Here is a 19,519-nt window from a genome sequence, read left to right as displayed (position 1 = left end):
GGAATATGGTGTAAAATCCCGCTCCCCATACTAACACGAGTTATACAGACCAAATAACAAACTGCCGGAGGAACTCAGTGGGTCGGGCAGCATCTGTGGAGGGAAATGGACCGTCAACATTTCGGGCCGAGACCCTCCCTCTGGACTGAGAGTGGACGGGGAATAGTCAGAGAAAAGAGGTGAGGGGTGTGGATGGGGCAAGAGCTGGGGAGTGAGAGGTGGATCCAGGTGAGAGGGGAGTTGGGAAGGTGGAAATAGTGATAGGAGTGGGAGGTGAGTGGTTGGGGCAACACGGGGCTGCAGAAGATGTAAATTAATTCCATAGAGGATGAACAAAGAGGTTAGAGAGTATTTGTTACAGAGAGTGCAATGAAGATACACCAGAATGATCCCTGGAGTGGTGGGGTCATCATATAAAGAAAGATCAAATGTGATAACTCTAAATGTTATTTAGGGAATCGAGGACTGAGAGGAGAACACATTGAAATGCACAACATCATTACCGGTTGAACCAGGGATCCCAGTCTCTGAAACAGGGATGGACTGTCCGGGACTGAGATGAGGGGAAATGTCTCCACTCCGAGGGTTTGAATGTCTGTAAATCCCCACCACAGAGGGCGGTGAAGACTCGGTGATCGTCCTCACATAAAACTGAGGCCGGCAGATGTGTGGAGACCGAAGGGGTCGAGGAAATAAGGATCGGGCAGAAACAAGCTGCTGAGATGGAAGAGCAGCCGTCATCTTGTTGATGGTTAGAGGGGCTGAATGGCCTCCTCCTGCTGTTTCTCACCGGAAGTTTCAGTGTTCCTGTCCAGTGAAGTCAGAGGAATGTGAATGGAAATTGGAAACATAGAAAAACTACAGCAGTATAATGGCCCTTCGGCCCACAATGTTGTGCTGAGTATGTCTTCACTTTACAAATTACCTGGGGTTACACATAGCTCTCTATTTTTCTAAGCTCTATGTCCATGTCCAGGAGTCTCTTAAAAGACCCTATCGTCCCCGCCTCTTCCACTGTCGCAGGCATCCCATTCCACACACTCACCACTCTCTGCGTAAAAAACTTACCCCTGACATCTCCTCTGTACCTACTTCCAAGCACCTTCAAACTGTGGGAGAAAGCCTCTGTCAGTCCACACGATCAATGCCTCTCATCACCTGATACACCTCTATCAGGTCACCTCTCATCCTCCATCACTCCTAGGAGAAAAGGCCGAGTTCACTCTACCAACTCTCATAAGACATGCTCCCCAATCCAGACAACATCCTTGAAAATCTCTTCTGCACCCTTTCTATGGCTTCCACGTCCTTTCTGTAGTGAGGCGACCAGAGGTGAGCACAGTACTCCAAGCTGGGTCTGACCAGGGTCCTATATAGTTGCAACATTACCTCTCGGCTCCTAAATCCAATTCCTCAATTGATGAATGCCAATACACCGTACGCCTTCTTATCTACAGCATCAACCTGCGCAGCTGCTTCGAGGGTCCTATGTTCCCGGACCCCAAGATCCCTCTGAACCTCCACGCTGCCAAGAAGTCTTACCATTAATACTATATTCCGCCATCATATTTAACCTACTTCACACTTATCTGGGTTGAACTCCATCTGCTACTTCTCAGCCCAGTTTTGCATTCTATCAATTTCCCACTGTAACCTCTGACAGCCCTCCACACTATCCACAACACCCCCAACCTTTGTGTCATCAGCAAACTTTCTAGCCCATCCCTCCAACTCCTCATCAAGGTCATTTATACAAATCACGAATGGTAATGTCCTAGAACAGATCCCTGAGGCACTCCACGGGTCACCGGCCTCCATGCAGTATATGACCCGTCTACAACCACTCTTTGCCTTCTGTTGGGCAAGCCAGTTCTTGGATCCCATGCCTCCTTACTTTCTCAATAAGCCTTGCAATTACAGATTGTAACACAATCATCTTCACCCAGAACAGAACACACTCGAGCTCCTGTGGAACCCACTGATTATGCCCCAGTTCTCACTGACATGCTGCCGTCACACTGTACAGTCTTCCTGAAATAAAAAATTCTGCACTATTTAAGCTCGTTTATTGCAACATCATAGAACTGTTGCCTACTCCCCTCGCTCTGAACATTGAGCCACCAGCAGGGGTATTTACAACTTTTTCAAACATTGGTTGAGATTCACATTTTTAAGAATTATATATTTATTTGTGATTTGTTTTAATGCTTTGACATCCTGATGAAACAGAGTTCTGACACCCATCAGTCCTGTAATGTGTGAAAATTTAAACACATTCTCCCTCCCACTCACCCGATGTTCCTCTCCGCTGAACTGACGGTCATTTATAAAAATCACGAAGAGTAGGAGTCCCAGAACAGATCCCTGAGGCACACCACTGGTGACCGAATTAGTGTTTATGAACATAAAATGATTTAAATGAACCCTGCACAATTCCTATTTGTGCCTGCGTTCTCTGTCAGACCGGGTTGGGAATTCAACCCGTAAATCTTTGACCCGGGGGGGGGGGCATGGAGGAATTGGACGGGAAAAATACGGAGGGAAAATTGAAAATGTTGCTGGTGTAAGTATGAAATAATGTGGGAAAAACGGCGGTGGGTCGGCAGGGGCGAGGAACTGTCACCGGGTCACGTGGGAGACCATCCACCGTCACGTGATCCCATTTTGCCGCAGAGCTGCAGCATTTGCAGTTTCGTTTCCGAGGCCCCGCCCACCGCCCTGATGACGCGCAATTCACATCGCGCATGCTCAGTCCTGGATTGCCCGTGTTGTTTCCAGTTCTTTGTTGAAGGTTTCTGCGGTGGGATCGGGATCGAGAGCAGGTCCTCGCCCCCCGGGTCGAAGAGCTGGGAAAGGATTATACTTTCGGTGAGTATTGAAGCCGGTCCGGAGCGGAGAGGTCTGATGTTGGGCAGTGAGTCACTTTCCCGAACTCAAACAAGAGAAAATCTGCAGATGTTGGAAATGCGAGCAACGCGTACAAAATGCTGGAGGGACTCAGCAGACCGGGCAGAATCCAGGAAAAGAGTACAGTCTACATTAGCGGCCGAAACCCTTCGGCAGGACTGGAGAATAAAAGGTGGGGTTAGGGAGGGAGAGAGAAACACAAGGTGATCGGTGAAACCTGAAGGGGGAGGGGATGAACCTCCCCGAACTGGCGGCCTCGCCTCGCTTCCTTCACAGAATCTGCCGGGGTCGGTCCGGGTTGTGAGACCTTCACACCGAACCGTCTGAGATGAGCCGCCGCTCAGCCCCTGTTGTTCTGGTCCTATTAGCAGGATGAAGTAAAACATGTTTCTATACTGTTACTGACAGAGAATTGTATAATTAGTGTTCCGTGTGTTATCTGAATGTACTTGCCTGTGATGTTGCCACAAGTCAGTGTTTCTCTGTCCCTGTACCTTCCCGTACTTGTCCACTTAGCAATAAATTCAACAGGACCTGAGAAATCTCAGTGAGATTTGATTAGTGATGATCATCTTGGCAGCTCGGTAGGTGGAATGTATGAGACAGTACACTGTTAAATGCAAAACCCTGAACAGTGTTGCTGATCAGAGGGATACGCTTCACTAAACTCAGAGAAATTTCTTTAACCAGAGTGTGGTGAATTTGTGGAATTAGCAGAGGCATCTGTGGAGGCCAGGTTGGGGGTATGTAAGACGGAGATTGATAGGTTGTTTTCGCATTCCTCCCTCCCCCCCACTACTTTCAAATCTCTTACTATCTTTCCTTTCATTTAGTCCTGACGAAGGGTCTCGGCCCGAAACGTCGACAGTGCTTCTCCTTATAGATGCTGCCTGGCCTGCTGTGTTCCACCAGCATTTTGTGTGTGTTGTTTGAATTTCCAGCATCTGCAGATTTCCTCGTGTTTGATAGGTTGTTGATTGGTTACGGTGAGAAGGCCGGGGAGTGGGGCTGAGGAGTGGAAAAGGGTCAGGCATGATTGAATGCCGGAGCAGACTCGATGGGCCAAACGGCCTAATTAGGCTCGTATGTCTGAATCGGTTTATTGTCGGGGAGACCCACCCACGGTTACGTGATCCTGTTCTCCACTCTCACTTTGCCGCAGAGCTACAGCAGTGCGGTTTTTCCGAGACCCCACCCCCCGGGTCTGGTGACGTGAGAATCACATTGCGCATGCTCACCGTCTGCAGTGATTTTTAGCCCGCTGAGTTCATTCACCAGTTTGATTTGCAGCAGCGGCATATTCTCTCTTGTTGGGGAAATCGGTTGTTGGCCAGTGAGTTCCGTTAACTTCCCGAACTGGTGGCTTTGCCTCGCTTCCTGGAACTCCTCTAAAGTTTGTTTACTTCAGATAAGCCGTTTCTGAGCCTGGTGATACGTGCTTAATGACCGTTGTATCTTCTCCCTAATTGGGGTGGGTGAGAAAGGAGAATGTCTCGGGTTGTGGGGATCTTCGATTTCACCGAGGGAGCGGGAAGTCCAGAAAGTGTTCATGTAGGGGAGACTGGTTTCTGTGATGAGCTGATCTGCGTCCGTAACTCTGCAGTTCCTTGCAGGCACGGGTAAAGCAGTGGCCATACCAAGGCGTGAAGTATCCGGATGGGAAACTTTTTATGGTGCATTGATAACATTTGGTGAATGGCAAAGTTATGGTTTGTTCTAGCTTTGTCATTTCGAGATCTTTTACATAGTGGTATGGTGGCGAGCATTTGGTCCATAATGATAGACAAAGGAGCTCGTTAAACTCAACGGTTTTATTGTGATAAACATAAACATACTGGGCACCGTGACCCGGAGAGTGAACCCAACCAGTCTCGTACAGACAGGGGGAGGTGACCATCACACACCCCGGTTACAGTTAGTGTGACCCAAAAATACACAATCAGATAATTGTGTAGCCCGAGCTAAAATGTAACAATAAATGACTGGAATTTCCCATCATAAACCCACAAAAGCATTTTAACACAAGAACAATGAACAGTGCTAGTCAAAGGAATGCAGAGCCAAGCTGTCCACCACAATCACCGTGGCCCCTGGAGCAGCACAGTATGTATCTTTAATTCAGTACCTTGTATTGCGGGAGGACCATCAGTGATTGTCCTTGATCCCTTCTCCCACCTGGTTCCATCTGTTCATTCCCTGCTCATCTGGGTCAACCTCTGTCCATTCTGTATCCCACCACCTCAATGATATATATCAACCTTCTTGTTCAACCACTGTCCAGTCTGTATCCCACTCCCTCAATTATATATATCAACCATCTTGTTCAACCTTTGTCCAGCCTGTATCCCACCTCAATCATATATATCAACCATCTTGTTCAACCTCTGTCCAGCCTGTATCCTATCACCTCAATGATATATATCAACCTTCTTGTTCAACCTCTGTCCAGCCTGTATCCCACTACCTCAATGATATATATCAACCATCTTGTTCAACCTCTGTCCAGTCTGTATCCCACCACCTCAATGATATATATCAACCATTTTGTTCAACCTCTGTCCAGTCTGTATCCCACCACCTCAATGATATATATCAACCTTCTTGTTCAATCTCTGTCCAGCCTGTATCCCACCACCTCAATGAGATATATCAACCTTCTTGTTCAATCTCTGTCCAGCCTGTATCCCACTCCCTCAATGATATATATCAACCTTCTTGTTCAACCTCTGTCCAGTCTGTATCCCATCACCTCAATGATATATATCAACCATCTTGTTCAACCTCTGTCCAGTCTGTATTCCACCACCTCATTGATATATATCAACCATCTTGTTCAACCTCTGTCCACTCAGTATCCCACCACCTCAATGATATATATCAGCCACCTTGCTGAATCTCTGTCCTGCCTGTATCCATATATATCAGCCATCTTGTTCAACCTCTGTCCAGCCTGTATCCCACCACCACAATGATATATATTAACCATCTTGTTCAACCTCTGTCCAGACTCTATACCACTAACTCAATGATATGTATCAACCATCTTGATAAACTTCTGCCCAGCCTGCATCCCATTGCTGCAATGATATATTTCAACAATCTCTCCTACAGACTTTGTCTTCATTGTGAAATTTTGTTTTGCATCTTTTCCAGAATTGTTGTTTTTAATAGCTAGGGCTGCCAGAGGTTTAATTGAACACAGCATGTGGCAGGGTAAAATCAGCCATTTCAATCTTAGTTTCACCTTTGCAAAATGGCTGCAGTGTTAATCATCATCATAATGGAACTCATAGCATCTGATGTTGAGTTTGTTATTTCCTTTTTCGGTTATTTTTGGTGAGCCTCTGTTTCCAGGGTAACAACCCACCAGGAAGAGTTGCAGATTTTTATCGCTCTGTGGTCACCGCCTCTCAACGAAAAGACCGCAGCCTCAGGGGCAAATGTAACAGAATGATAGTGGGAGGAAAGGATGCTGTGTGCATTGACTGTATGGGATGTATTACACCAGGGTCAGAATGAACTCAGATCTAACAGAGTGGTTGGGGTGGGATGGTATTTACAGTTTAGGGTGGCAATCAGTTACTATCTGTGCATTAAAATGAAGAGGGAGAAAATACTACAGCTGCAGGAAATTTAAAGTAAGGAGGAGAAAATACTGGAAACGCTCAGCAGATTGGCCGCATCTTTGACAATCTCAGTTCTGGAACTGGGTCTTCCACTATTTGTCCTTTCAGAGATGTAATCTGATGTACTGGGTTCCCAGCATTTTCTACTTTGTAGTTTTACATTTTGTTCCTGCTGCACTGCAGGAAACATGGCAGCCAGCTGTGCTGGGCAAGATCCCACACAGCAGGAAGATTTTGATCAACTACGCTCGGTTTAGCAGCTGGAGTCAGGCTGAAGTGTATCCGCATCCTCTATACAGACCGGGGAACCAGCTTGGGCACTGGCCCCGGCAGAGGGTCATTAGGTTCCAGTTCCACCTTAGTCTGTGAATCAGAAATGGCAGGAACACCACGGCAAATTGCCGGCACCAAAGCATCTTTGTATGGGTGATCATATTGGGCTGGTGACTCTGAGGATATGGAACTGGCTTATAAGGCAACAGGTGTCAATGAATTTCAAAGACACTTTGGTCAGTTTTGGAGAGGGGCTGAGGAATGGCAAATGGTTTTCTACTTGGACAAGTGAGAGATGGTGCATTTTGGACAGTCAAACTAGGTGGGACTGGTATAGTGAATGGGAGGGCACCGATTGTTGCGGAACAGAGCAACCTGGGAGTACAAGAGTACAGTCACTGAAAGTGGATGTGCAAATATAGAGGGTGAAGAAGAAGGCTTTAATCATGCTAGCCTTCATCAGACTGGGCATTGAGTTCTGGATTATGGGCATTATATTGTTGGTGCGGCTACACAGTATTATGTACAGTTGTGTTCAACCTACTGTAGAAAATATATTATCAAGCTGGAGAGGGCGCAGAAGAGATTGCTGAAGATGTTGCCTGGGCTAGAGCGCCGAGTCTAAGGAAGCGTTTGGCTAAGCTGGATCTTTAATCCAGAGGAGAATTAGGGTGACATTGTAGGAGTTCGTGAAATTAAGAAGGACTTTAGATATGTGGTTGGTCGTGGTTTTTACCCAGGATTCAAGATTCAGAATTGTTTGATGTCATTCCAGTAACAAGTGTAAAGGAGAACAAGATGTTAGAGACCACAATAATAAACCAAACACAATACATAAAGTATGATAGTTTAAAAACATTGATCGTACAGACAGAGGGAGGTGACCATCACACACCCCAGTTACAGTTAGTGTGACCCAAAAATACACAAGCAGATAATTGTGTAGCCCGAGCTAAAATGTAACAATAAATGACTGGAATTTCCCATCATAAACCCACAAAAACATTACACAAAAACAATGATCAGTGCTAGTCAAAGGAATACAGGTCCAGGCTGGAGGAGCAACACCTCATATACCGTCTGGGTAGTCTCCAGCCCCTTGGCATGAACATTGAATTCTCCAACTTCTGGTAATTCCCTCACTCTCCCTTCCCCCATCCCAGTTTCACTCTGCCTCCTCCTCCAGCTGCCTATCACCTCTCATGATTCCGCCGCCTTCTACTACCCAAAGTGATTTCCCCCTACACATTCCTTCTTCACCTTTCCTGGCTATCCCCTCCCTGCTTCCCTCCCCCACCCCTTGATCTTTCCTCTTACTGGTCTTTCGGCTGGCACCTACCAGCCTCCTCCATCCCACCCTACCTCCCACATTCTTTATAGGGCCCCTGTCCGCTCCTTCTTCTGTCCTGATGAACAGTCTCGGCCCAAAACATTGACTGCTCATTTCCAAAGATATTTCAGCTTTTCAAGCTTCCTGGTGAGCAGTCTGGCTGAATTTCCCCAAGAATTGACTTGTTGGATCTTCTTGCTGTCCAATGAACTCTTAACACTTTCTTCCAGCATCCAAGTTCAAAGACGTTGATTCTTCTATATTCAGCCTTACTAATAATCCAGCTCTCACAGCCATACATCACAACTGGAAATACTATAGACTGGACTGTACTGTTCTTGGTAGACAACGTTATATCTCTGCACTTCAGTATTTTATCTAAATTCCCATTGCTGCCTTCCCCAGAAGTAAGCGCCGTTTAATATTGTGGCTGCATTTACCATCTATAGCAGGGGTGTCAAACTCATTTTAGGTCACGGGCCGGACTGAGCAAAGTGCAGCTTCATGCGGGCCGGATCAGTCGGATGCGTGCGTACGCACCTTTCGTTGCCTCCGTTTTTTCAGCCTGCACTCGTGTCTCAGTCTCTGCTATAACTACAAAGTGTTTCACTTTACAAATTCTATTTCTTATGAAGAAGACTGCCAAATAAACACTAAAAACCCTGAAAACCTGGTACCTGAATAAACTCAGCATTAGCCATATCATACGCCATAGGCGCTTCGATTACTGGGGCCAGCTTTAATAGTAATTAGATATTATCTCGCGGGCCTTGAGTTTGACATATATGATCTATAGAAATCTTTGAATTGAAGAAGACAAAATCTGCCACTGCTTGCACTTCCTTTCCATTGATTACCACAGAGTTAACAGGATTGGCTGGTTTTCTTAATATTGAGCAGAAAGCCAGCTTTCCCCTTCCTTCTTTCACTTTCATTAGAAGCTTCCTCAGATCCTCCTCACTTTCAGTGATTAGAATAGTATCACCTGCATATCTGAATTTAATATTGTGTCAGGTAATTTTGACTGCAGCATTTTGAGTCCTCTGGACCAGCATTCCTCATGATGTGTTCAGCATATAGATTAAATAAGCAGGGTGACAGTACTCCTTTCCCAATCTTGAACCAGTTTGTTCTTCAGTGGTCAGTTCTAACTGTTGCTTCCTGATCTTTGTACAAGTTTCTCATAAGGCAGAGCAGATGTCCAAGTACCCCAATTTCTTTAAGGATTTGCCATAGTTTATTGTGGTCCACACTGTTGAAGGCTTTAGAGTCATCATTAAAACATAGATACATACTTTTCTGGAATTCTCTTGATTTCTCTATTGTCCAGCAATTTTGTGTCTGCTTCCTCTGTCTCTTCTAATATCAGCCTGTACATCCAGCTTTTCTCGTTCCATATATTGCTGGAGTCCTACTTGTGTGATCTGTAGTATTACCTTGCTACCATGTGAAATTGTTTGGTAATTTGACCATTCCTTTACATTTCCCTTCTTGGAGATTGGGATATAAACTGTTTTCTTTCCAGTCTAAAGGCCATTGTTAGGTTTACCAGATCTGCTGTCAAACTGCATGCAACACTTTTCCATCATCACCTTTAAAAGTTTTAAACAATCCAACTGGAATCCTGTCACATCCTGCAGCCTTATTATTGGCAATATTTTCTATCGTCCATTTGACTTCACTTTCCAGAATGCCCGGCTCGAGATCGACGAGGGAGTCAGTGCAGCTGTCTTCGCTGTTAAGATATTTCCTGTACAATTCTTCTGTGTATTCCTGCCATCTCTTTTTGATGTCTTTGCTTCTGTAATGGCCGCCCCTTCTTTGTCTTTTACTATACTTATTTTTGCATGAAATGTTCCTTTGGTTTCTCTAATCTTCTTGAATAGATCTCTTGTTTTTCAATTTGGTTGTTCTCTTCAGCTTCATTGCATCGCTCCTTTAAGTAAGTTTCCTTGTCTCTCCTTTCTATCTTAATGAACGTTGTGTTCATTTGGAGGTATTTGTTCCAGTTTCCATTGGTCTTCACTTCTCTTCTCTGTGCAGCTCCTGCAGAAATCCATTTTGCTTTCCTGGTCTTCTTTCTGTTTGCAATACTTTTGTTGGCTCCTCTTGTATAATGCTCCTTACTTCTATTGATAGCTCTTGTGGCTTCCTCTCCACCAGCTTTAATCCATCAATCTATTCTTCACCTCCACTTCATATAGTGACATGCAAAAGTTTGGGCACCCCTGGTCAAAATTTCTGTTACTGTCAATAGTTAACTGAGTAGAAGATGAACTGATCTCCAAAAGTCATCAAGTTAAAGATGAAACATTCTTTTCAACATTTTAAGCAAGATTAGTGTATTATTTCTGTTTTGTACAATTTTAGAGTGAGAAAAGGAAAGGAGCACCAAGTAAACATTTGGGCATCCCAAGAGATTTGAGCTGACAGATAACTTTTACCAAGGTCTCAGACCTTAATTAGCTTGTTAGGGCTATGGCTTGTTCACAGTCATCATTAAGTAAGACCAAGAGATGCAACTATCAAAGCTTTATAAATACCCTGACGCCTCAAACCTTGTCCCAACAATCAGCAGCCATGGGTTCCTCTAAGCGGCTGCCTAGCCCTCTGAAAATCAAAATAAAGCAGGAGAAGGCTGTAGGAATATAGCAAAGTGTTTTCTGGTAGCTATTTCCTCAGTTCGTAATATAATTAAGAAATGGCAGATAACAGGAACAGTGGAGGTCAAGTTGAGGTCTGGAAGACAAAAAAAACTTTCTGAGAGAACTGCTCATAGGATTTCTAGAAAAGCAAATGTAAAACACTGTTTTACTGCCGAAGATGTTCAGGAAGATTTAGCAGAGTCTGGAGTGGTGGTGCACTGTTCTACTGTGCAGTGACACCTGCACAAATATGACTTTCATGGAAGAGTCAATAGAAGAAAACCTTTCCTGCATCCTGACCATAAAATTCAGCATCAGAAGTTTGCAAAGGAAAATCTAAACAAACCTGATACATTTTGGAAACAAGTCCTGTGTGCTGATGAAGTTAAAATAGAACTTCTTGACTGCAATGAGCAAAGGTATGTTTGGAGAAAAACGGGTGCAGAATTCCATGAATAGAACACCTCTCCAACTGTTAAGCACGGGGGTGGATTGATCATGCTTTGGGCTTGTGTTGCAGCCACTGGCACGGGGAACATTTCACTGGTAGAGGGAAAAACGAATTCAATTAAATACCAGCAAATTCTGGAAGCAAACATCACACCATCTGTAAAAATGCTGAAGATGAAAAGAGGATGTCTTCTACAGATAGATAGATAGATAGATAGATAGATAGATACTTTATTCATCCCCATGGGGAAATTCAGCATTTTTTTCCAATGTCCCATACACTTGTTGTAGCAAAAACTCATTACATACAATACAATACTTAACTCAGTAATAATATGATATGCATCTAAATCACTAGCTCAAAAAGCATTAATAATAGCTTTAAAAAGTTCTTAAGTCCTGGCAGTTGAATTGTAAAGCCTAATGGCATTGGGGAGTATTGACCTCTTCATCCTGTCTGAGGAGCATTGCATCGACAGTAACCTGTCGCTGAAACTGCTTCTCTGTCTCTGGATGGTGCTATGTAGAGGATGTTCAGGGTTTTCCATAATTGACCGTAGCCTACTCAGCGCCCTTCGCTCAGCTACCGATGTTAAACTCTCCAGTACTTTGCCCACGACAGAGCCCGCCTTCCTTATCAGCTTATTAAGACGTGAGGCGTCCTTCTTCTTAATGCTTCCTCCCCAACACGCCACCACAAAGAAGAGGGCGCTCTCAACAACTGACCTATAGAACATCTTCAGCATCTCACTGCAGACATTGAATGACGCCAACCTTCTAAGGAAGTACAGTCCTAAACATTCCTGAAAATCCACAATGGTCTACCTCAAGAGGCACAAGCTGAAGATTTTGCCATGGCCCTCACTGTCCCCTGACCTAAATATCATCCAAAATCTGTTGATAGACTTCAAAAGAACAGTGCATGCAAGGCAGCCCAAGAATCTCACAGAACTAGAAGCCTTTTGCAAGGAAGAATGCGGGAAGATACCCCAAACAAGAATTGAAAGACTCTTAGCTGGCTACAGAAAGCGTTTACAAGCTGTAATACTTGCCAAAGGGGGTGTTACTAAGTACTGACCATGCAGGGTGCCCAAACTTGTGCTTCGGGCCCTATTCCTTTTTTGTTATTTTGAAACTGTATAACGATGGAAATAAAAAAATTATGTTGCTTAAAATATTAAAGAAATGTGTCATCTTTAACTTTATGCCTTTTGGAAATCAGGTCATCTTTTACTCATTTAGATATTCACAGTAACAGAAATTTTGACCGGGGTGCCCAAACGTATGCATGCCACTGTATTCCTGAGTGATGCTGTCAACATGAAACTTTGCTTGGTTTTCCTGGTGCACTTCAGTTTCATTCAGAATATTGCCACAAGTAGCTCCTGGTCTGAGATTGTCAGAGACAAGAGGGATTGATGAGTTTAAGTGCACACTTCGCTCAGTGCGGTGACAAGTGGTGGTGAAGAGGTGTTTACTACACTGTCCTTTAACAGTCAGGGCACTGAGTGCAGGAGTTGTGATATGATTTAATTTATTTTTTATGGAGATACAGCAAGCTACACTGCCCATTGAGTCTCCCAGTTTGATCCTAGTCTTGTCACAGGGCAATTTGCAATGACCAACTAACCACCCTACCGGTGCTTCTTGGGACTGGGGGTGGGGGGGTGGGGGGGTGGGTGGCAGCTGGATCACCTGGAGGAAAGCCGGTGAGAGCCTGCAAACTCTTACTGAGAGCAGCGGGAATTGCGACCCGGTCGTTTGAACTGTAAAGAGTTGTGTTAACCACTATGGTGCCATTGGTGAGTCGTTGGTGAGACTGTGTTTGCAGTGCAAAGTATCGTTCTAGCCGCTATATGTTTGAAAATGCATGGTTAAAGTGGAAAGAGTGGAGAGATTTGCGAGTAGGTTGTCAGGGCCAGAGGCTTCAGTTCTGGGGAGAGGATGGCCACTTTATGTCTTTACTCCCTGGAATGTAGGAGTTTGAGCAGCGACCTTACAGAAGTATTTTAAATGTGAAAGGCAGAGTAACGGACTCATACTTTTTTATTAGTAGAACACAGCAGGCTAGGCAGCATCTATAGCATCCCTATAGATGCTGCCTAGCCTGCTGTGTTCTACCAGCATTTTGTGTGTTGTTGTTTGAATTTCCAGCATCTGCAGATTTCCTGGTGTTAGCATACTTTTTTATTGGTGTGATGCAGATAATCGCCAGCAGGTGGTGCTTTCTTCCACCCGGACGGCAGACAAGAAGAGGAAAATTAACCAACGTCAGTCAGAGTCAAAATGGACACAGGTATGTTCACTGGGCTCTTTCTCATTAAAACTGTTGTCATGGTACACTTGTAGTCAAATCATCAGTAGTTCAGAGGAATAAACTTGGGAGCTAAAGGGACACAGCAAAACTGCCATCATTGATCCTACTGGTAAAGCAACCTTGAACAATGGAACAATTCACCCGGTCCAGCGCAGGGACATAACAAGGGGAATGGTCGAATCACTCCGCTCACCGTGCAAATCTTCACCTGAGTGAAAGGAGAGGAAGCTCCTTAAAGTACAGTGGGTATGGGTGAAACTCAGACAGGAATACAACAGCGGGCAATGTAACAGTCCAGGGAACAGACAGAATTTCCGTCAGTATTTGGTACACCCTGATGTGGAAAATGCCTCCTACAGCCAGTGAGAGAAACAGATGGTGTTTTCGCTTTTGGAAGGGCAGTGTGAATTCTCCCCGGATTTCCGGGTTGTTGCTCAATGGAGGTGAGGGGAGTTTCCCGGTGTTTTGTTTTCCATGGCAGAGTTAAGGAACGGTCTATTGTGGGAGAACGGGCTGGGTGTGGGAGACAGTGAACACGAGAAATTTTACACAGGGAATTTGGCGGGGCTACCGAGGCAATGAATGTCCTTGGAAAATAAGGTTAAAATAAAACAAGAGGGTAAGTAGAGAGGGCAACGCACAAAATGGTGGAGGAGCTCAGCAGGTCAGGCAGCATCTATAGAGGGAAATCAACAATCGACGATGCGGGTTGAGGAATCTTCAGCGGAAGCTTTGTACATTGATTTCAATGTTGTCTTGGTCACATAAAATAGAGTCAGGACAGGAGGATCACTCTTCTGGGTGAAGGTCTGTGACCAGTAGTCTCTGCAAGGATCACTAGCTCGTTATGTGTCGTGTGTATGTAAATAACTTAATAATAGACTATGTATTACTCAAAATAATTATATACACACACACACACACACACACACACACACACACACACACACATAGAATCACATAGGTGGAGTGATTCGTCGATTTACAGAGTCGGCGGAGTTGTGTAAGTTTGGGACTGTTGTCAAAATGTTCAGCATCCAATTAGAAATATGAACAGAGAGTCACCAAGTACAGTTAATTCGGGCAAATGTGAGGAGTTGCACCTTGGGAGGTCAAGTTCGTGAGCAATGTGTGCAGTGAATGCTGGGACTGTTAGGAAGGCTGATGTACGGACGGGTCCTTTGATGGATGTGCATAGCTCCATGAAAGTGGCAACACAATTGGTAGCGTGCTAACGACAAGCTGATGTGTGAGTCTGTATTTTTAAAGTTGTGCTGTAACTGGATGAATGCTGGTTAAGAGACAATCTCAGCTTTGTGCACAAATCTGGTAACCACATCACAATAATGATGCGGAGGCTCTGGCGAGGGTGCAGACGAGTTTCACCATGATTACAGAATATTGGCTTCCGGGAGAGGTCGATCAAGCTTGGATTGCTTTATCTGGAGTGACGGAGACTGAGGCCTCAATCTCAGAGAATTCATACATTTATCAGGGGCATAGCAAAGTTTGATAGTCTGTGACTCGGTGCAAATATCAGCACTGGAATTAATAGGTTTAAGATTAGAGAGTAAAGTTTAAAGGGGATTTAGGATGCATGTTTCCCACAGAGAGTGATTGGTGTCTGGAATGAGCTGCCGAGGGATGGACTGGAAACAGATACTCAGCAGCGTCTGAGAAGTGTTTGAACTCATGTGTAGGCCGGGAACAGAGGGATATTCACCATGTTCCTGAAGATGGGATTGGTTTAAATTGGCATTGTGTCTGCATCCGCATGGTACACTCTACTATTTTATGTTCTCTGACCAACTACAGATCTGAACTCCACAATCTCTGCCTTCCTGTCAAGTTGTGATGATCACCAACTGTTCCGGTTGACGAGATTCTACATGGAGCGACTGGAGCAGGCGATTGAGGAGGGTGTGGAGGGAGTCAGCTTCATGTTAACACATGGTCATCATTTCAATGACCGGGAGTATCACAGAAGTGGAAGAACATAGACTGACGGTAGATTCTACTGAATCAATCACAGACCAACAGAACCGGTGTACCGGCACCTCTGGACTATGAAAATCCTGTAATGCTTGTGGTCAACATCATGAAAAGAATTTTCGTTTGCAGAAACTGTGAACTTTTATTAACCAATACAAGCCTCTGTCCATATTTCTGAACACATTCACTTTTAGACAGGGTAGGATACAGACAATGATTAAGAGGTGAATTTAGTGATGTGACTCTTGCCGGACATTGCAAGTGGACAGGGAACCACTTTACACCACTCAGTCTGACATCTCATCATGTTCCCAATGCTCGACCTTAATGGCCATTCATCAGACTCTCTTGATTACCCCTGGGTTTCCCACAAGTTAAATATATAGTGACTTAATTCTCAGCTCATTTCCGGAGTCTACCATCAACCCCATCATCAACTGAACAGGCAGTACTGAATAATGTCTCTCTTTTCAAGTACTGACCGGCTTGCATTTGATCAAATATTGCAACATGCCTCACAGTTCAGTTACCTTCTATTCCTTGTGACTGTTCCATTTGGAGTTTGGAATTACCACAGCATATACTGTTAACACTGGGACCTGCAAAATAATACAATTGAAAATAGTCCAAGCATCTGCAGCTAACACGGAATTACCAAGAACCGTCTTTCTAATTTCTAATGTGTTACTGGGACACATTCACCTATTGCTCACCAGACTGAATTTTAGTGAAGATCCACGCATTATCCCTAACCCTAACATTCCACACAAGACAGCTAACAATTTTAATTCAAACTTACTTCTCTGCATTACTACCATTTGACTTTGGTCTGTCGCACATGCACAAAAGTCCTACAATTGCTGTCTGCTCCTTACTGCCAGTTCCCAGCTGTAGGCTGACACTGGACCCTCATGGAGTCTGGCAGTTAATTATGTACCTGCTGCGATTCACCAGAGTTTATCCCCGTGACCCTGTCATAGTTTGACTTGGCCACAGTCATCGAACTCTACAGTACAGCAACAGGCTCTTCAGCCCATTAACTCCACACTGACCTATTATAAGCCTAGTCGCATTGATCTGCACACCGACTAGAGATATCTATACCCCTCCCACTCACGTACTTACCCGAATTGTTTTTAAATGGTTCAAATCCAATGCACATATACCACTAACAGTGGCAGTTCGATCCACACTCTCACCAGCCTCTGAATGAAGATGTTCTCCTTCAAGTTGTCAAAGGCCTTGCTGAAGTCCATGTAGACAACATCCACTCACTTGCCTTCATTACTCGCTTGGTAACGTCCTCGAGAAACCATAAGATTGGTCAGACAGGATATGCCAGGTACAAATCAGTGTTGATAATCCCTAAAGAATTCTTGCCTATCCAAATGCTCATATCCAGTCCCTCAGAATACCTGCCAATAACTTTACCACTACTGCTGTTAGGCTCAACAACCTGTAATTTCTTGGCTTATTCTTACAGCCTTTTCAAACAGCAGAACAATATTAGCTATTCTCCAATACTTCCCCATCGGACTTTTTAAATTTCTATACCAGATCCGAACTGTTCCTCTGCACACACCTCTGTCGCTTGCCCTGCCTTGCCCAGAATGTGCTCTCTCCAGTTGTGACCTGAATATATTGGTTACAGAAACTTCCCTGGTCACATTTGACCTGCACTATCCCATCCAGCCCTTTAACTCGGTGTGTCAGTCACTAAATGGAAAGTTAATTGTCTACCATCAGAATCTTGTGTTTCTTGTTTCTGTGATCTCCCTGCGTATTTGTTGCTCTAAATCCCGTTGACTATTGGGTGCTCTATAATATAATCCCACTAACGTGGTCATCCCTTTCTTGTTCCGTAGTTTCACCTATGTAGTCTCATTGGACCAGCGATCCAGTTTGTCCTGTCTGAGCAATCCAGTGACATTTTCTCTGACTAGTTATGCCACCCCTCCATCTGTTATCCCTCCCGCTCTATCGAACCGTGACTAACACAACGGAACCCTGGAATGCTGAGCTGCCAGTCCTGCACCTCCTCCAACAAAATCACATTAATGCTGTAACTCAAAGTGCTGATCCATGCGCTAGGCTGATCTGTCTTTCCTACAGTACTCCTTTCATTGAAATAATACACATTTTGGAAAAAAAAGTTTCACGATACTCATCCTTTAGTTTCCTGAGTTTGTATGTCGGCTTAACAACATCTTACCCATATACCCACTTCACTATCCACTCTTGTTCTTTTTTGCCCCCTTTAATTCAACACCTCTTCCTCCCCATGCAGCGCTAACAACTCTTCCTGCAAGGGTATCAATCCGCCTCCAGTGCAAAACGATCACGTGTGACCAAGTCCCAGCTTCCTTGGAAGAGAGCCCTAACATCCAAACATCTGAAGCCTCGGTCATGCACCATCTCGTCAGCCACACGTTAAACTGTATTATCGTCCTATTTCAGGCCTCACTAGCACATGTGTTACATACCAGTCACAATAGATTATACAGTGAGTTGGGTTTTACTGTTAAAACCACTCTCTTTATTAGTAACAAATTATAGTAACTTAAACAAATTAAACATAAGTTAACTGTGTGTTGGTTCTCTTTCTCCCCCCTCTCCCACTCCCAATGGGTTTAAGTCTGCAGCAGGTCGCTGCAACTTGTGACTGATGTCATAGTCCCGACTCACTCAGGTGCTCTTAAAGTAAAACTCACAGTATGAGCCCGCTTCTCTCGTAACCCGTGGTAAGGGTAGCAATCCTGAGAACACAACCCTGGAGATCCTGCACTTCAGCTTATCGTCTAACTCCATGAACTCACTTTGCAGGACCTCGTCACACTTCCTACTCTTGTCATTGGTATCAGCGTGGACCACGACCACCGGCTGCTCACCGTGTCCTTAAGAAAGCTTCAGAGTTGACACGAGGTATCACTGGCCGTGACAACACACCATCCAGAAATATTGTTCTCGTCAAAAGAACCTCCTGTCTGTTCTTCTAACCTCTGAGTTAGTGCAGTTCACTCTTCTCACCCCTTCTGAGTCATAAAACCAAACTCATTGCCAGAGGCATAATCGTCGTGGCTTTCCTCTGCTAGGTCATACCCCGCAACTGTAAGCCGCATACCTGTTATAGAGGGGTTTCCTGCAGTGGCTGTCTATCCCCTTCCTTCACATCCCCCTCCCCTCCCGTTGACGGTGACTTAGTTACCTGTGTCCTGTGCCTTGGGTATAGTTCCCTCCCTGTAAAGCCCGTCAGTCAACCTCTCAGCCTCATGAATTATTCTGGGTTCATCCAGCTCCAGCTCCAATTCCTGAGCACAGTCTGTAAGAAGCTGCAGCTGGATGCAATTCCTGAAGGTGTAGACACTGAAGGACTCCCTGCCTTGCCACACCCCGTATGAAGAACATTCCACTATCCTGCCTGGTATTCTCACTGTTCTAACCATTAAAATGACGGGAAAATACTATCTAAAATCTACCCAAGCCTCCGCCTCTCCTCACTGAAACCTCTCTGACACAAAGCCTCAACTCCCCACTCTATCTCTGACTCACTCACGCTAGGGTGTGCTCTGCTTAAAACTTGCCAAGTGGATGATTCCCCGCAATCTCTGGCATTCAGAAGGTAATGACTGACCTTGCTCAGTTCTTTTAAAATCTTTCTCCCGCTATGAACACTTCAATGTCTCTTAGTGATCTGTGGCGAGCAGAATGTGCTGGGTCAGTCCATGCTCAGGGTAGATTTGTGCCCATCCCTCCGCTCCTCAATATATTCCCCATTGTTCATTACAGAGAGTGACTGAGCTCGCGGAGAAGGGAAACCGAGCGGGCGCTTCCAAACTCCTCCTGGATCTGGTGATGGAGAAGGGCTCTGGGGCTGGGAGGATGATGTGGGAATCCTTTGTGAAACTACATCACCATTTACCGAAGCTGAGCAGAATATTGAATGAAATACGGGAACGTGGTACAGTGAACAATACACTGT

General features: G+C 44.8%; 1 protein-coding gene and 1 long non-coding RNA gene across 2 annotated transcripts in view; one reads left to right on the top strand and one right to left on the bottom strand.

The window, feature by feature from the left end:
* LOC140721392 (uncharacterized) overlaps window positions 1-19,519 on the bottom strand; it is a 1,266,977-nt gene that overhangs the window by 581,210 nt on the left and 666,248 nt on the right. The window lies entirely within an intron of this gene.
* On the top strand, window positions 2,765-19,494 carry LOC140721394 (uncharacterized). The gene is made up of 3 exons (XR_012097378.1): window positions 2,765-2,868; window positions 13,436-13,527; window positions 15,364-19,494. It is a non-coding gene; the product is annotated as an uncharacterized lncRNA (long non-coding RNA).

This window comes from Hemitrygon akajei, unplaced genomic scaffold (assembly GCF_048418815.1).
Source record: "Hemitrygon akajei unplaced genomic scaffold, sHemAka1.3 Scf000054, whole genome shotgun sequence".
NCBI lineage: Eukaryota > Metazoa > Chordata > Chondrichthyes > Myliobatiformes > Dasyatidae > Hemitrygon > Hemitrygon akajei.
This window is presented reverse-complemented; position numbering and strand designations above follow the sequence as displayed.